Source organism: Homalodisca vitripennis, chromosome 4, assembly GCF_021130785.1.
Source record: "Homalodisca vitripennis isolate AUS2020 chromosome 4, UT_GWSS_2.1, whole genome shotgun sequence".
NCBI classification, from domain to species: domain Eukaryota; kingdom Metazoa; phylum Arthropoda; class Insecta; order Hemiptera; family Cicadellidae; genus Homalodisca; species Homalodisca vitripennis.
Window position 1 is genome coordinate 129,952,664 of NC_060210.1, and position 15,618 is coordinate 129,968,281.

At 30.2% G+C, this 15,618-nt stretch overlaps 1 protein-coding gene across 4 annotated transcripts in view; it reads right to left on the reverse strand.

The window, feature by feature from the left end:
- The window catches only part of LOC124360160 (glutamate receptor ionotropic, kainate 2), a 139,049-nt gene extending 130,024 nt beyond the window's left edge, over positions 1 to 9,025 (reverse strand). For all 4 annotated transcript variants that reach the window (XR_006922214.1, XM_046813531.1, XM_046813532.1 and 1 more), the window contains exon 1: positions 8,947 to 9,025. The gene's annotated coding sequence lies outside the window, so the exon portion shown is untranslated. The remainder of the gene's footprint in view (positions 1 to 8,946) is intronic.
- Between the last annotated feature and the right edge of the window lie 6,593 nt (positions 9,026 to 15,618).

Consider the following 15,618-nt stretch of genomic DNA (forward strand, 5'->3'; position numbering starts at 1 on the left):
AGTTTTTAAGCCAACCACCAGCTTTGTTATGAAATCGTATTAACCATAAAGGCAGCCTTATTTATATTTATCTCCTTAAGACCCTGCATTGTAAGAAACCCGCAACTACAGAAAACTCAGATCTTTTAATCCTGCTTTAATTTATAATCCCACGTCTTTCCTTCTTGACTTAAATGATTAAATTCAGACAGAATATATATTTTTTATTTAATTGTGTAAATATTTCAGTTAAGAATATATATTGCTAAGGACTCTTGATCGACTTAAAGCTGAAAAACGAAAATTTCAACTTCAAAACATAGGCTGCAAATTCTGTGAAAGAACATTTTGTAACAAATAGGGGAATAAATCAGACATTATCAGAGGAGAGGTGACAAATGTCGACGGGAACACAGCTGGGCTTAACTGCGACCTGAAAACGTGACAGCGTAGCAAAACAGTTCAGGCCCTGACTCAATCTTCATTGAGTTATGAGTGAATCAGTAATTACCTTAGACCGATCGGTACAATTACATTATATCACAACGTATAATTTTATACATCGAACACTGAGGTTTTTGGAGAAATTTATTCCTACCACTAGTTAACCATTCTTATAAAAATTGTATTTCTGTTAATGGCAAATTTTGAAAAGAAATCCAAAATTTAATGAATAGCTTTAAAAGGGGTAATATCAATAGTAAAACATAATGAGAAATATATTATGTCATACTGAAAAGTCATGATGATTCTGGAGTTGTCGAGATAAAATCCATGTATGCAATCTCAAACAAGAGTGTAGTAGTCTAATTGTATCAATTATATCAAGTCATACTTGATAGTCACGATGGTAACAGACTTGTGCAGATAAAATCCAATTATGCATCCTCGATTAGAGTGTATTAGTGTAACGGTATAAAACTTATCAAGTTATAGTGGAAATTCAAGATGATAACAGATATATACAGAATCCAAGTATGCACCCTCGATGAGAGTGTATTAGTGTAACGGTATAAAACTTATCAAGTTATAGTGGAAATTCAAGATGATAACAGATATATACAGAATCCAAGTATGCATCCTCTATGAGAGTGTATTAGTGTAACGGTATAAAACTTATCAAGTTATAGTGGAAATTCAAGATGATAACAGATATATACAGAATCCAAGTATGCACCCTCGATGAGAGTGTATTAGTGTAACGGTATAAAACTTATCAAGTTATAGTGGAAATTCAAGATGATAACAGATATATACAGAATCCAAGTATGCATCCTCTATGAGAGTGTATTAGTGTAACGGTATAAAACTTATCAAGTTATAGTGGAAATTCAAGATGATAACAGATATATACAGAATCCAAGTATGCATCCTCTATGAGAGTGTATTAGTGTAACGGTATAAAACTTATCAAGTTATAGTGGAAATTCAAGATGATAACAGATATATACAGAATCCAAGTATGCACCCTCGATGAGAGTGTATTAGTGTAACGGTATAAAACTTATTAAGTTATAGTGGAAATTCAAGATGATAACAGATATATACAGAATCCAAGTATGCATCCTCTATGAGAGTGTATTAGTGTAACGGTATAAAACTTATCAAGTTATAGTGGAAATTTAAGATGATAACAGATACATACAGAATCCAAGTATGCATCCTCTATGAGAGTGTATTAGTGTAACGGTATAAAACTTATCAAGTTATAGTGGAAATTCAAGATGATAACAGATATATACAGAATCCAAGTATGCATCCTCTATGAGAGTGTATTAGTGTAACGGTATAAAACTTATCAAGTTATAGTGGAAATTCAAGATGATAACAGATATATACAGAATCCAAGTATGCATCCTCTGTATTAGTGTAACGGTATAAAACTTATCAAGTTATAGTGGAAATTCAAGATGATAACAGATATATACAGAATCCAAGTATGCATCCTCTGTATTAGTGTAACGGTATAAAACTTATCAAGTTATAGTGGAAATTCAAGATGATAACAGATATATACAGAATCCAAGTATGCATCCTCTATGAGAGTGTATTAGTGTAACGGTATAAAACTTATCAAGTTATAGTGGAAATTCAAGATGATAACAGATATATACAGAATCCAAGTATGCATCCTCTATGAGAGTGTATTAGTGTAACGGCATAAAACTTATCAAGTTATAGTGGAAATTCAAGATGATAACAGATATATAAAGAATCCAAGTATGCATCCTCTATGAGAGTGTATTAGTGTAACGGTATAAAACTTATCAAGTTATAGTGGAAATTCAAGATGATAACAGATATATACAGAATCCAAGTATGCACCCTCGATGGAGTCTAGTAATATATCGGTATCAAGTACGATATACTGGAAAGTCTTGATGGTAACAGATACGTATAGATAAAATCCAAGAATGCACCCTCAATGAGAGTGTTGGTATAACGGTATGATAACAGAGATGTGCAGATAAAATCCAAATATTCATCCTCTATGAGAGTGTAGTAATTTAACGGTATCAAGTAGGACATACTGGGAAGCCATGATGGTAACTTATATGTATAGATAAAATCCAAGTATGCACCCTCGATGAGAGTGTAGTAGTATAGCAGCATCAACTATATCAAGTCTCTATGTCAAGTCAACTATATCAAGTACATGATGGTATCGGAGTTGTCAACACAACATCCGTGTATGGGTGGGCTTTCAATGACAGTGAAGTAGTCTAACGAAAAACTTGTTGATAAATTTAATGTCGATTTACTGGTCTAACGTATTAAACGATAAACTTTGTTTGGACAAACAGAATAGTCGTAATTAAGAATACCGGAAAAAGAAAACGGCTTCGTTAAGTAGTTCGTAATTATTTCAGTTGTGCATATCAAAAGTAATATACTTTAGAGAGAAGAGCGTATAAAAAGAGAGGTAGGTGGTAAAACCTTGCGCTGTTTGTGACGTAACTCCGGCAGGAGTCACAAAAAAACTTGTTTGCAATTGGAATAATTAAAGTAAGCTTCAGACCGCTCAAGTGCTAAAAATGTAACACTTTACCTTCCGGAGCACGGTTGTACATTTCACGCTTCAGAAGGGTGTAGCATTTCATTAAAAATAATGATCAACCTCTCTTCCTTTTCAGTTAGCAGTCCGGTGGATGAATACGTGTCAGTGGTCGCGGCCATTCAAAACCCAGTTTTTGCTTTTGACGTACGTTCGTTCGAATCCATTGGACGTGAGAATCATTATGGCAAATGTTGCGAAAAATATATAAAGACTTTTTCTGACACTTAAAGCAGGGACGAATTATGTTTAAGAACATTTGACCATTTCATTAATGTTGAAAAACGTTATCCATACCGTAAGACTCATTTTCGCCATCAAAATTACTCTCGTAGAATGAACTTATTGAATAGATTATACTATTGAATACACAATTGCAATGGGTTTAGCTTTAAAATCGTTAATTAGTTTGTCTCATATCATAAAACTAAGCAAAAACATAAAAAATGTAATGGCTCAGAAAGTAGTTTATTGTTTAGAGTTGTCGAATCTTATAATAAATAGACGTTTATGGCAGATTCAGAAGATTTTCAGAAAGACTTGTGACCAATTATAAGTTGTTTTCTGGACTTGCCAAACTGCCTCTTGAGATGGAGTCGAGTGAGGTGATAGGGGGAAAGATTGTACTTTGGAAAGTTATATTGCTCGTTCAAATCTCTCCACCTACTTTTCCGATTCCATTAAGTGAAAAATTATGAAAAAAGTTTAATTCATACAGTCGAAATAAAACCGACCAAATTAAAACCGTTGAGTTATTATTATAAAATAGTTTTTGAACTGATCTTTCAAACTATTTTCACACAAATTTTATAATTTTAATGACATTTTTTATTTTAGTACGATTGTTTTTATTGGTAATATGCAAATCGGAATGTGAATACATTTTAGGCCGTTAAACCTAATACGGGCTTGCTATGTTATTTTACTCACAATTAAATTTGTACCATGAAAAATGTAACTTCACTGCTTGTACCGTATAATTACTCGTGGTTTGGACTTACAAACTTAAAGATATAAATTATTTATTTTTATAAAAATCTAAGAGTTTGTTATGGTTGGATATGGTATTCTCCTTTTAGTATATTTAAGGATAAAGTGAATATTTTTAAACATGTAGTTACAAGTAAGTTTCTAAAAGTACAGTTTTTGTACGGTGATAGTAAATGTTTATTTTAAAATTCAAGAGTACATATTTTCAGTAAGAAATGTACGTTAATTCCATAATCCACTTTAAAAATTTCTGAAAATTTGCGTTTTTCTGAAGCAATAAGTTAAATATTATGTGGTTTTTATATACTACTTTAATTAGCCACTAAATTTTCTATATATCACACACTATTTTGATTCAGTAAAAAAAAATGAACAGCCTTTGGGTTTTTGACATTTAACAAACCATAAAAAAACTGTAAATATGATTTGTTTTGGCTATTTTAAATGCACACGAATTATAAACATATATTAATTCAGTAAACACGCCCCATTGATTCAAAACCATGATTAGAATAATTTTTTTGTGTATTTTAAACAATTACCGTTTTTTATGATAACTAATTTAACAGTATAATATGTAAATAACATCAGACTTTTAGATAGAGATTATTCTAAAAACATTAGTTTTTAGTTATGCATTCACTTATACCTATTATTTATTCATTTATAATTAATACAATTTTCTATACACTTTTAAAACTTCATTCGGTTCTCGTAACCTTATAATCTAATATATATATATATATATATATATATATATATATATATATATATATATATATATATATATATGAGAATTTGGGCTGAAAAATTATTTAAACCGTATTATGGACATACATTATTTATGCTTTCAATATTTGATTTATACCTGTATATTTTGGCCATATCATTTAAAATTACACTCTTCTTTGTGTGAGTAATTGTATGAAATAAGAAAGTCTGCACAATATAATAACACCAATTCCACTTCGGTGAAAGAATACATCCAATTTATCAACATTAAGCACTCCTCTAATCACTAGGCTACTAACAAAAAGTCCATGAGAGAGATATAAGAGTATGGAGCATATATTCCCCTACAGTGTAATAACATGAGGAAGATGTTAAGTGGTAGTGGGAAGTAAATTCAGGTCTAATAGTAAGTGGGGCAAAGAAGTCATAGAAATAATACGTATTACACCAAATATCTCCAGTTTGATGATGTTGATTTTACTCAAGTTGCATTCAAATATATGTACAGCTTAAGATACAGTTTGGAGGCAAGAGCTCCGGTGAAATGAAATAAACTAATTACTTGTCCTATTCTGTAGAGGATCCCCATGCATTCTGCACTAAGGGATCTTTTACTGAAGATTTATTCTAAGGCTAGAATATCGGTTTCAAAAAGCTTAAAGGTAGACCAGACAGTTCATATTCGCCTCTTCCGTCAAATCTCAGAGACATATTTTCCATCAGCTTCTAAATGTATCCTTCTTGAGACCTTACGACAAACCTGATCCTTCAAAACCAATATCACCCCCACCTCAATAACGGGATGGTTGTTTATAACACCTAAACTTTTATGCTGTAATAATTGTAATAACTGTTACCAACGACCTTGACCTTATAATGTATTACGGACGCTTGCCGATCCAAGGACTCTCGCACGCACACTCACAGCCTGATGACGGAAGGCCGTTGGATTCATCAACTGTGTTCCCGGTGTGCAATTTTATTAATAGTTATTTCAGTCAGTTAATTGATGATACAACGATGTTAATATTACTTTCCAAATTAAAAACAAGTTCAAACCCGATGGACTAGTGAATTGGTAAGTGTAACATTTAAATATGTGTGTATGACAATATTTTCACCTATTTAACGTTAAAAAAAAATTTGCAAACTTACAATAAAATAAAATAACAGTTTCTGAACACTACGGTACCAGGAGATGACTCACAGCAGGTAGTTAGAAGCATCGTCCAGCATCATGTGGAAATAGGTGTGCTATTAGTAGTCTACATTTCCGGGACCACGGCTCCCCGGGGGAATAGGTTATAAGTTAATCAATATGTAGAAAATACAATACAAAAATGCATATTATAAACATTTGATTTATACAAATTACTAAACCAGAACACATTGATTATGAATACTAGCCAACAGCTAATCGTTCAGGGTAAACACTTCCACCAGAATTGCCACTGATCCTTTTATAAGTGAACCTAACTGAAAAAAATAGTCCAAAGAAAGTCCCAGGCTCACTCAAACCCTGAAATAATGCCAGTTGTACATGCTTCTACAGGAAAACATGCCGGATACAGAACCACTACTGAATTATGCTGATTACACCTTTCAAGCTAGACGAATAAAATGTTTGTAGTGTTGTTTTGTTTATTTCACTACTAACTTAAAAAAACAGCGTTAGTTACAGTATCGAATATTATGTACCGGTTATTCTGAAGTTCTATATCTTGGAAAACACATTGCTTTGGAAGAAAGCCTGGCTTAAATACATTATAGTATAGTTTACTGTTTCATTATCTAGATCATATAGCGGATAATACAACAAACAATACTTCATTGTATGTAATACTCACGGTATATCTCTAGACACTGACGTTACATTATTTTCAGGTAAAATATTAACTGTAAGTTAAGAATTTTAACTGTAACTAGATCCTAAGGAGGATAATTCAGGAAACAATACGTCACTGTGTGTAGTACTCAAGGTTTAAATCTCCGAGATACTAACGTTATAATATGCTCTGATACATTTTAACAGTTTTATTATCTAGACCATCAGATGGGTAATTCAACAAAAATAACTTCAACGTGTGTAATATTCATGGTTTAACTCTGAGTTATTGACGTTATCATTCCATTTTAACTTTGACTATTTAAGTCCTTTAGACAGTAATACAACAAGCAATACACTACCTATAGAATTCACGGTTAACATCTCTGAGACACTGATGTTAAAAAGGTCTCTGATCCAGTTTATCTGCTTTATTCTCCAAATCCTCAACAAGGATATTTCGCTGTTTGTAGTACTCATGGTTTAAAACTCTCAGACACTGACCTTCCATACTTTCACATGCTGTTTAGCTATTATTCTCTAAATCGTCAGAATCATGATAAAACAATACGTTTGTAGTACTTCTATCTATATTACTGACAGCTAACCCCTATAAGATCGCTGACTATAATGTCCTCAAATAAATTTTAGCCTTTTGACACTAGATTCGAGGCTGATATACAGAGGGCTATTATGATAGGTATCATCTGACCGAAATAATTGTCTATTTAAATGGTACTTCAAATTTAAATTCTGGAAAGTGTAAACTTGCTAGATTCTTCAATATTTACGTGAAAATTTATTAAATTACATTATACAAAATCTACTTAATAAGATTCTGGATCATTTTCAAAAAAAAATTTTCAAAGTTGTTAAAATCAGGCAAGTTTATATTTATTACAATGTTTTAACCTAGTAATTTACACCTTAAGTTTTTATTTATTTTGTAATAAATTTAACAACTCGAAACTTGTAAGTAAGTCTTGGATGTACTGTTAATAATTATGTTCATGTTTTATCTATTCATATGTAAATGTATACGTATATAAAGGTGTATATACATAAAAAATTAATGTTGTTTCATCAATACCTTTTTACATTTCCGGATGTAAATAGTGAACGACTAACAAGTACGTTTAAAAATCTTTTTTGGAATCTATTTATGTCTTGTATTATAACTTATAAATTATTTAAATCGGTATAGTACGTTAAATAATGTATTTAAAATACTGTTACCCCTGTTTCGATATGATTTGATATGAATTACACATTTCAAAATTTCAAATTTTAGGTCAAAATGTCTGTAAATTTACATTTTATTTCTATTGGAACAATATTATTGCCGTTTTTGTTACAAACATGGTTATGCCGGAAATTGTTAAACACATATGATTTTAGCGATATAAATATTAATTAGGCATATGAATTGATTGACATTTGTGAATAATTTCTTAGTATTGTGTCTAAAATCGACCTATGAGGACTATTAAATTGATATGATTACCAAGCATAACTTTTTTGTTGAAATAACACCAAAGAATTTCATACAGTGGGTTAATTTAATTAAGACTAGCAAAGTACATGGAATACTATTATTTATATCCCCTAAAACAAGTTTATTAGCGTGGACTTTCAATTATGTGTCACCTTGAACGCCCAATATTGATGTTTATGATTTGTGTTGTACTTTAGTTTAAAAAAGATGTAATGTGAATTTAAAATATACATATATTATATTTATGAGGATGAAATGAGTTGAGAACACATCAATGAAATTCAAAATGCGCCGAATGTTATTTATGACTTATAACCTTTTATATGGATATAAAACTATAGCAAATATTTAGTTCAATATTATAAACAGTGTTCTAGGTAATAAAGGAGTTTTACAGTATCCACATTTACATTTACAGAAACTATAATTAAATAATAAAACACAACAAAGAGCTGTACAGTGGTTGAATCCAGATTACTACAGAACGAGTAGAATACAAGAGTAATTTAAATGCTAATGCAATTTGTTAACGACATTAGAAAAGGGTCGGTCGTTTAATTTATCAATGGAGTCTTCACCGCAATCATAAACATGAATGGAGGGTCTGATTAATTGAATTATGAATAGTACACAAAGAGGGTCTGATGAATATTATTATTAAGCCCAGGATTCATTCCTGAATTTAGGGTATTAACGAAATAAGCGTTTCGGGATTTAATGTTTAGAGGAGCGAATGAGGGATATGCAACAAGGGGGGACAACACATCGAGAGGCTAAGGTTAATAAACAAGGTTTGGGACCGAATGGGCTCTGAAGGAGATGTAGTAAACGGATTTGAAGGAGATATGAACAAGAAGGAGATAGACTCACCTGTGTAACGCGAGTCGATGGAGCGAGCAGCGTCAGCGACCGGGTGAGCTTGCAACTACACAGCCTCCCCCTAGCTGATCTGGACCTCGACAGAGCGCCCCTAGCGGCCGAGCCCACAACTACTTCCACCCTCGCTCACGCAGCTCCGCGCCACATACCCACCTACGATATTTATGTTTTCATACACCCACGTTGTAATGTACATTATACGTGATTGTGGACCCAACGTCTTACTTTAAAGTTCTTATTTCAGTCCCTTGAATATAACTTTTACTGGCCACTTGCTCATATTTTATACGATTCATATACTAGTTCATTGTTATCTTTCTTTTATATATAAACAAAATATTGTATTTTATAGAACTATATTGTTGTTTATGTCGTTCTGCAGAAAACAAATATTTTTAAGAGTGACGTCATAAATTAAATAAAAATTAACTCGTAAACTATCAAGTCGAGTTTTATTAGATAGCTTTTATTTTACGCTCTACTATTATTTGAACCATAGGAGCTGAAGCCACACAATAATAATAACAAAATTCATACATGTATGGTTAAGGAGCAAAGGGACAGTTAAGATAAATTATGAGAAATTAAAACTAAAATATGTGAAATACATATAGTAATTGTTATAGTCAAATGCATAAAAGTCAATTTGCATTGTATAAGCACATAATCTGGATTTTCTTTAATATTTAACTTGTATTTGGTACATACTTTATGAAATGTGTGATTTTCAAATAATGATTAACTGGAAAATATTGCAGCCTGGAAAATATTCAATGACATAGCTATATTATCTTTACATATTTTGATTTTTATTGTACTGTCAAAAATTGTTTTTTCTAGTGCACATCAGTTTTCTTATTTAATTGATAATCTCATTCTCTATCTTATATGTACATTTTTTATATTACTGGATAATGTATAGCTTCGTACGTGTCAACCATATTACACAGGAACATATGTGGTAGGAAATTATAAAGTTAATAATATATTTCTCACCTTAATTATCTTAAATTATGAAAATATAATTAAACTTAATAATGTTAACTTAGCCGCTTAATTCAAAATATTGATCCATAAAAAGGCAAACAAATATATAAGGTATTGAAAGTTACACGGTAAATCGACCTCATGAGGCATATTGAGGCGTTGAGTATCAAACAGAATGTTGAGAATGTTTTAAGTCAGTGTGGAATCGACCAAGACGAAGCAACAAATTGGCCATAAATAACATATTACACCATCTGAGGCTGGGCCGCCACTAGTGTACTGCCCCGTCTCTATCCCGCGACCTCTTCATTTAGAGAGAGACGTCTACAAAACACTCAATTCTTTACATTGTCATCGTTTGTACGTTTGTTTAAAATGCAAATAAACATTATAAACATTGATACTTTGGATTCTTTTTCATTTGAAATTAATAAAGTTATGACTAGAATCATTTCATAACAGAACCTAAGAATTTACTATAGAATGGTCCAGGAGCCGAGAGTCAATTTACATTGTAAGTGTACAACCTGTTGTTTTCTTGAAATTGACACAGAAATTTGTCCTGAAAATAGGAATCGATCGTCAGTTGGGCTAGTTTCGGTGAAGGTCAAAATGGGAGGGTATCCAAAGAGTTAAAAATTGCAGTGAAAATTATTCTCTGAGATTATATTTTTCTTAGCTAGGCGCACTTCAAAACAACCGTTACATACATAAATAAGTGTTAAATATGCGTAAGCTAACCATACGCAGATAGTTTAAGTCTTGATCTAGTTGTATGTTGTAAGTGAGTCAAGCTAAAAGATATGCTCCTAGAAAATATTATCATTTCATATTTTCAACCCTTTTGATACCTTTCCATTTCGACCTTCACAAAAAAGCGAGGGTGACAAAAAATTCCTTCCAAGAAAAATTTCTCTATCGATTTAAATCAGGTTGTGTGTTTGCTCTCGACTTTGGAACCAGAAAACTGACTGATAAACAAAAAAACCCTGACTGATAAACCCACATGTATCTCGATTAGTATAACTCATCATAGGTTTATAGGTGTTATTTGTTAATTCTTTGTTTTGTTTAAATACAAGAATATTAGTTTATTTATTAATTAGTTTTATTATTTACACTACGATGAAAACCTATTTCGCAGTAGTCTACATGAGTTAAATTACTTTCAGTAGGTGATGTACAAAGTTTTTAATAAAGTCGATGAATTTATGGAACACACTAATTAACATGAGACATGACCACATCTTAAAGATGAGATGTCATACGTAAAAATTATATCATTGTAAACATGAATAAAACATACCAATCCATAAAGTATTAATTATTTTATTGTATAGTTTGATTTCATAGAAGAACTCTCTTAATTAATAGTATTCTAATACTTTACAACATTAATTACAAACATATTGTGGTTAAAAATTATTAAAGCTAAATTTGTTTTATGTTAGATGGTTTACAAAAAGATTGCTTACAGTAAATTGTTAATTTTTGTTAAAAAGAAACAAAATCAATAATTTTTACACATTTAGTTCATGAAATTGTTAACAGACTAGCGATGAGCTAGCGAGCCACCAAGACCCAACTGTTCAAGCCACCCAGGTCTGTATCTATATTGCCTATCTGCGCCTTACACCCATAAAGTCTACAGGACAACTAATTATTGTTTACTCTAAAGCTTTACTCAGACTGTTTTCTGCATATGATATACATATTGTATTTAGACTGTGTAACACAGAATGTGATTCCTTAGCTATAGATAAACACTAATACCATAATACAATGCTTATTAAGCATGGTGTTAAAAAGCTCTGAAGTCTACTTAGTTCACTAAAGTAAGGCATGCTCAAACTAGGTTATTAATGAAGTTAAACTTAAAATATTAAATATTAGATAAACTAATAAAGTTAAATGCAATAACAGTTTTGTAGTGAAAATAACGTATTTTATTAAAACTATCTTTGAGTAAACAAACATCTTCATTTTTCTTAAAGAATAACTGCTAATTTACAGAAGAGATCTGTAAAAGTCAAAACTGTTTTCAAAATGTCTTCAACACAGCAGAAAATTTAATTTGCTATAAGGGATAATATTTCAATAAAATGATACGTTGGATATTGTTGAATACCGTTCTCAAGTTAAAGTTGAAAACGTTTCGATTGTTTGTGTTATAGCAAAATTAAGTTAGGATACATTAATAGGTTACTGTTATTTATAAATGCCATCTAATGACTCAAACCAGTATAATAAAGAGAAATGTTTGACCCAGGTCTTCAGTATATAATTGGTTGGTTAATGAGTAACCGACAGAAAACTATTCCACGTCTCTCGTAGTGAAAGACTTGTAAAAATGTGTAGAAAATATTGGTAAATATATTTATATATAATGTTTATATAATAACTCAAGAGTTATTAATTAACCGCCGTCGTAGGATCTGAGATTGGCTGTAGTTATATTTGAATTTTAATACACACGATCCATTGATGCTATAAATAACAAAGCCGTTTGGTAAAATATTTTTTCTGATTTAATCTAATCAGATTTAATGTAATAATATAGCATACAATAGCATAATGTAATAATATTGCAGTCACTCCACGACGATAATGTGAGATAGAATAATAAGACTAAAGGGACATTACACGAAAGGTTTTCAAAGAACTTAAATTTGTTCCACTCAAAAATACAAAGAACTTAAAAACAAATTGTTCCACCCAATAATTTTGTATGCCTAAATAGAAAATTATGGCAGTATTTATAATAATTTTTTAGCATAGCTAGTTTTAAATAGGCCTATTTATTGAAGAATAAAAGGCATTCTTAACGTTAAAATCAGAATGGATTTTCGTTAATATATAATGCTCACATAGGCCCACAGGAATTTTCGGTTACGTCGCTTCATAAAATTGATAACACCATCCATACCACGGCATCGCTATTGAGAAGACGTATCTCCAGTCAACAGATGTTATAGAACACAATATTGAATATGTTTAGTTTTTATAGTATTCTATATAATGTGATCAGTAACCTCGTAATAAACTAAGAAATATTCATGCATATCTAAAAAAGGATTATGTTTTCATTTATGAGTTATGTCACTCTGAAGCTCTCGTGACCATGAAAACGAACGTACACGAATTTTAAATTTGATTGCATATATTGAAAAATTAAAATTTTAATATATAAATCTTTTTGGACCCATTTCTAATCAATGTTATTACAAAAAATCTTTTATTTTACAAAAAAGAATTATGTAGAGGGAGATCTAAATATAATGCTTGATAATTACGTAGAGGAAACAATAAAGGTCTCGTTAGTATTAGTGCCGAAAATGTACCTACTTCTTTCCCTGGAAATCTACCAAATGATATCGAGGCCAAAGTGCCATATTGTAAGAAATTTTAAAAATTTCTGTTAATAAGTGTATCACTAACACTTCATCCTTCATGGATATTATGAATAATCACTAATTAAAACTTTGTATTAAGTTATTCATCTATCTTTTAAATGATAATAAACAATTATATCTATTTTGAATTATTTATTCAGGGTTTACTTAAACACGTGTTTGCTATTTTAAGTTTGACATTAAAACTGATTACAGTATTTACCAAGCAATTAACTCATTAAAAATAAGCTGTTTCCAACATCTACAAATATATATATATATATATATATAATTCAAAATATCGTAAACATGTAAAAGATTGTTAAACATTTTAAGTTAATGATTAAAAAATTTTAGTAGTTGATAAATGAGTGTAGAATGAAGTGGTACGATAATTTAATTTTATTAAAATTTTACACTATAGAAGTGTGTAATTGTTATGATAATATAAAAAAATTTAATCGAAACGTAAAAATACATATTGTAAGACATGTATATAAAAATATACATGCTGCTTTTGAAACCGCAAGTGTGTTTTTGTCAGTGCTCTCCAGGAGAGAGGAATTCTCCAGTAAGAATAAATTTTAGTTAATTGTTCATAGTTAAACTTAAAGGAACTATCAACCATTACTATTACTACCAAGTAGTATAAGACGTTATCAACAGATTCCGATGCAAATTAAAATTCAAAAGACTAAGAATTAGAGAAATTAACAGTGTGATATTTAACCTTTTTCAATCCTTTTTAACCTTTTGTAAGTCATCATCGAGGCAAATCTTTTAAGCACATAAAATATTCCTATAACAATTCATTTATTCGAAATGAAGCTTGTAAATAATATAGAATTAAAACATACTTCTCAATTTAATCCTTTGAAACATATTTCGCTCAATTAGTAATTGAGTGTTGTATTAAATAATATATGGTATACTTTTTCCAAATTTCTCTTTCATTTACTTCAGTTATATTCTCATGAAAACTTCACTTTTGTTATACAGTATTACAATAAATTTTATACAATATATTGATATAAAATTATTTATTAAATTTTATTCTATTATTAATTAAAAGTATATTTGCTTCATATTTATATTATTAAGGAGAATGATATCTATATGAAACCTAAGTACTTTTTATTAGAGAATACAACTTACGTACATTATTTTTCAAATAAAAAATCTTGATTCAATTAAGTATAAATTAATAAAGTCTATGTAAATTTAGTTTCCCAGTTTTATGTGGAGCGGAACATGTAATTATGTCCACTGACACCTAACGCAGTGTAATTTACCTCTTACATTACATATATCAACATTGCTCTAAAAGATTCTCTTAAAACAAATTTCGTAAGATACTTTTATATTATAAGAGCGGTGAAAGCAAGAGCATACAAAGAACGAGAAGGAAACCACCTCGGCATTATTAAAAGAAAGTATGAAAAGGTATCTTGAAACATCTTAATTAAAAATGCTTGCTTGTCAGTTGTTGCTTTCTTTACTTCACGGTATTTTGAATCAGTTCACCAATATGGCTTACAATGATTTTGTAAGGGATAAAAAATAAAATTCTATTCCACATTTCTTAATATTATCTATTTGAGTATTGCAATAAAAGTGCTCAATCATAGGAAGCAAATAGATGAACTCGTTGATGTCGAATACATGTAGTTAGTACAAGAGAACAAAGTGTCGCATTTTTAAATGTTAGCTCATTATTTAGATTCACTAATCTTGGTTTCTTTCCTCATCTCACACTTCTCTATACAGAAGGGGAATGAAGGTGCTTATTATAATAAGCTACCTCTACAAAATCACCCTCAGTTTTTTAAAATTTTATTCTGTACATGCTGGTTGTTTTATACGACCTATTAAATTTACTTAAAAAAGAATTATTTTCATAGCTAATAAGAATATGAATTATGAATATAATTTGGAAAGTACCATTACCGTGCTGAACATAAAAATTGCACTAATATTTGATGGTCTTAATTAAATCACATTATCAAAAATATTCTATTTAGTAATAAAATTCCAACTAATGCATTTACCTTTTCTAAATAGACTATTAATATCGAGATTATTTTAAAGAACTCTATTTATCGGTTACGAAAAGCTGGGACCACCACGTTTTGAATAAACGGCCTTTGATATTGTAATGTAATTTAAATATATTCAAACATTTATGGAATAAATATTGTAAAGAGAATAAATAAACCAATTTGTAAAAAAAAAACACTTTTAGTCACTGGTGTACTAAACGAATGTGAAGTTAATGTTAAGAATG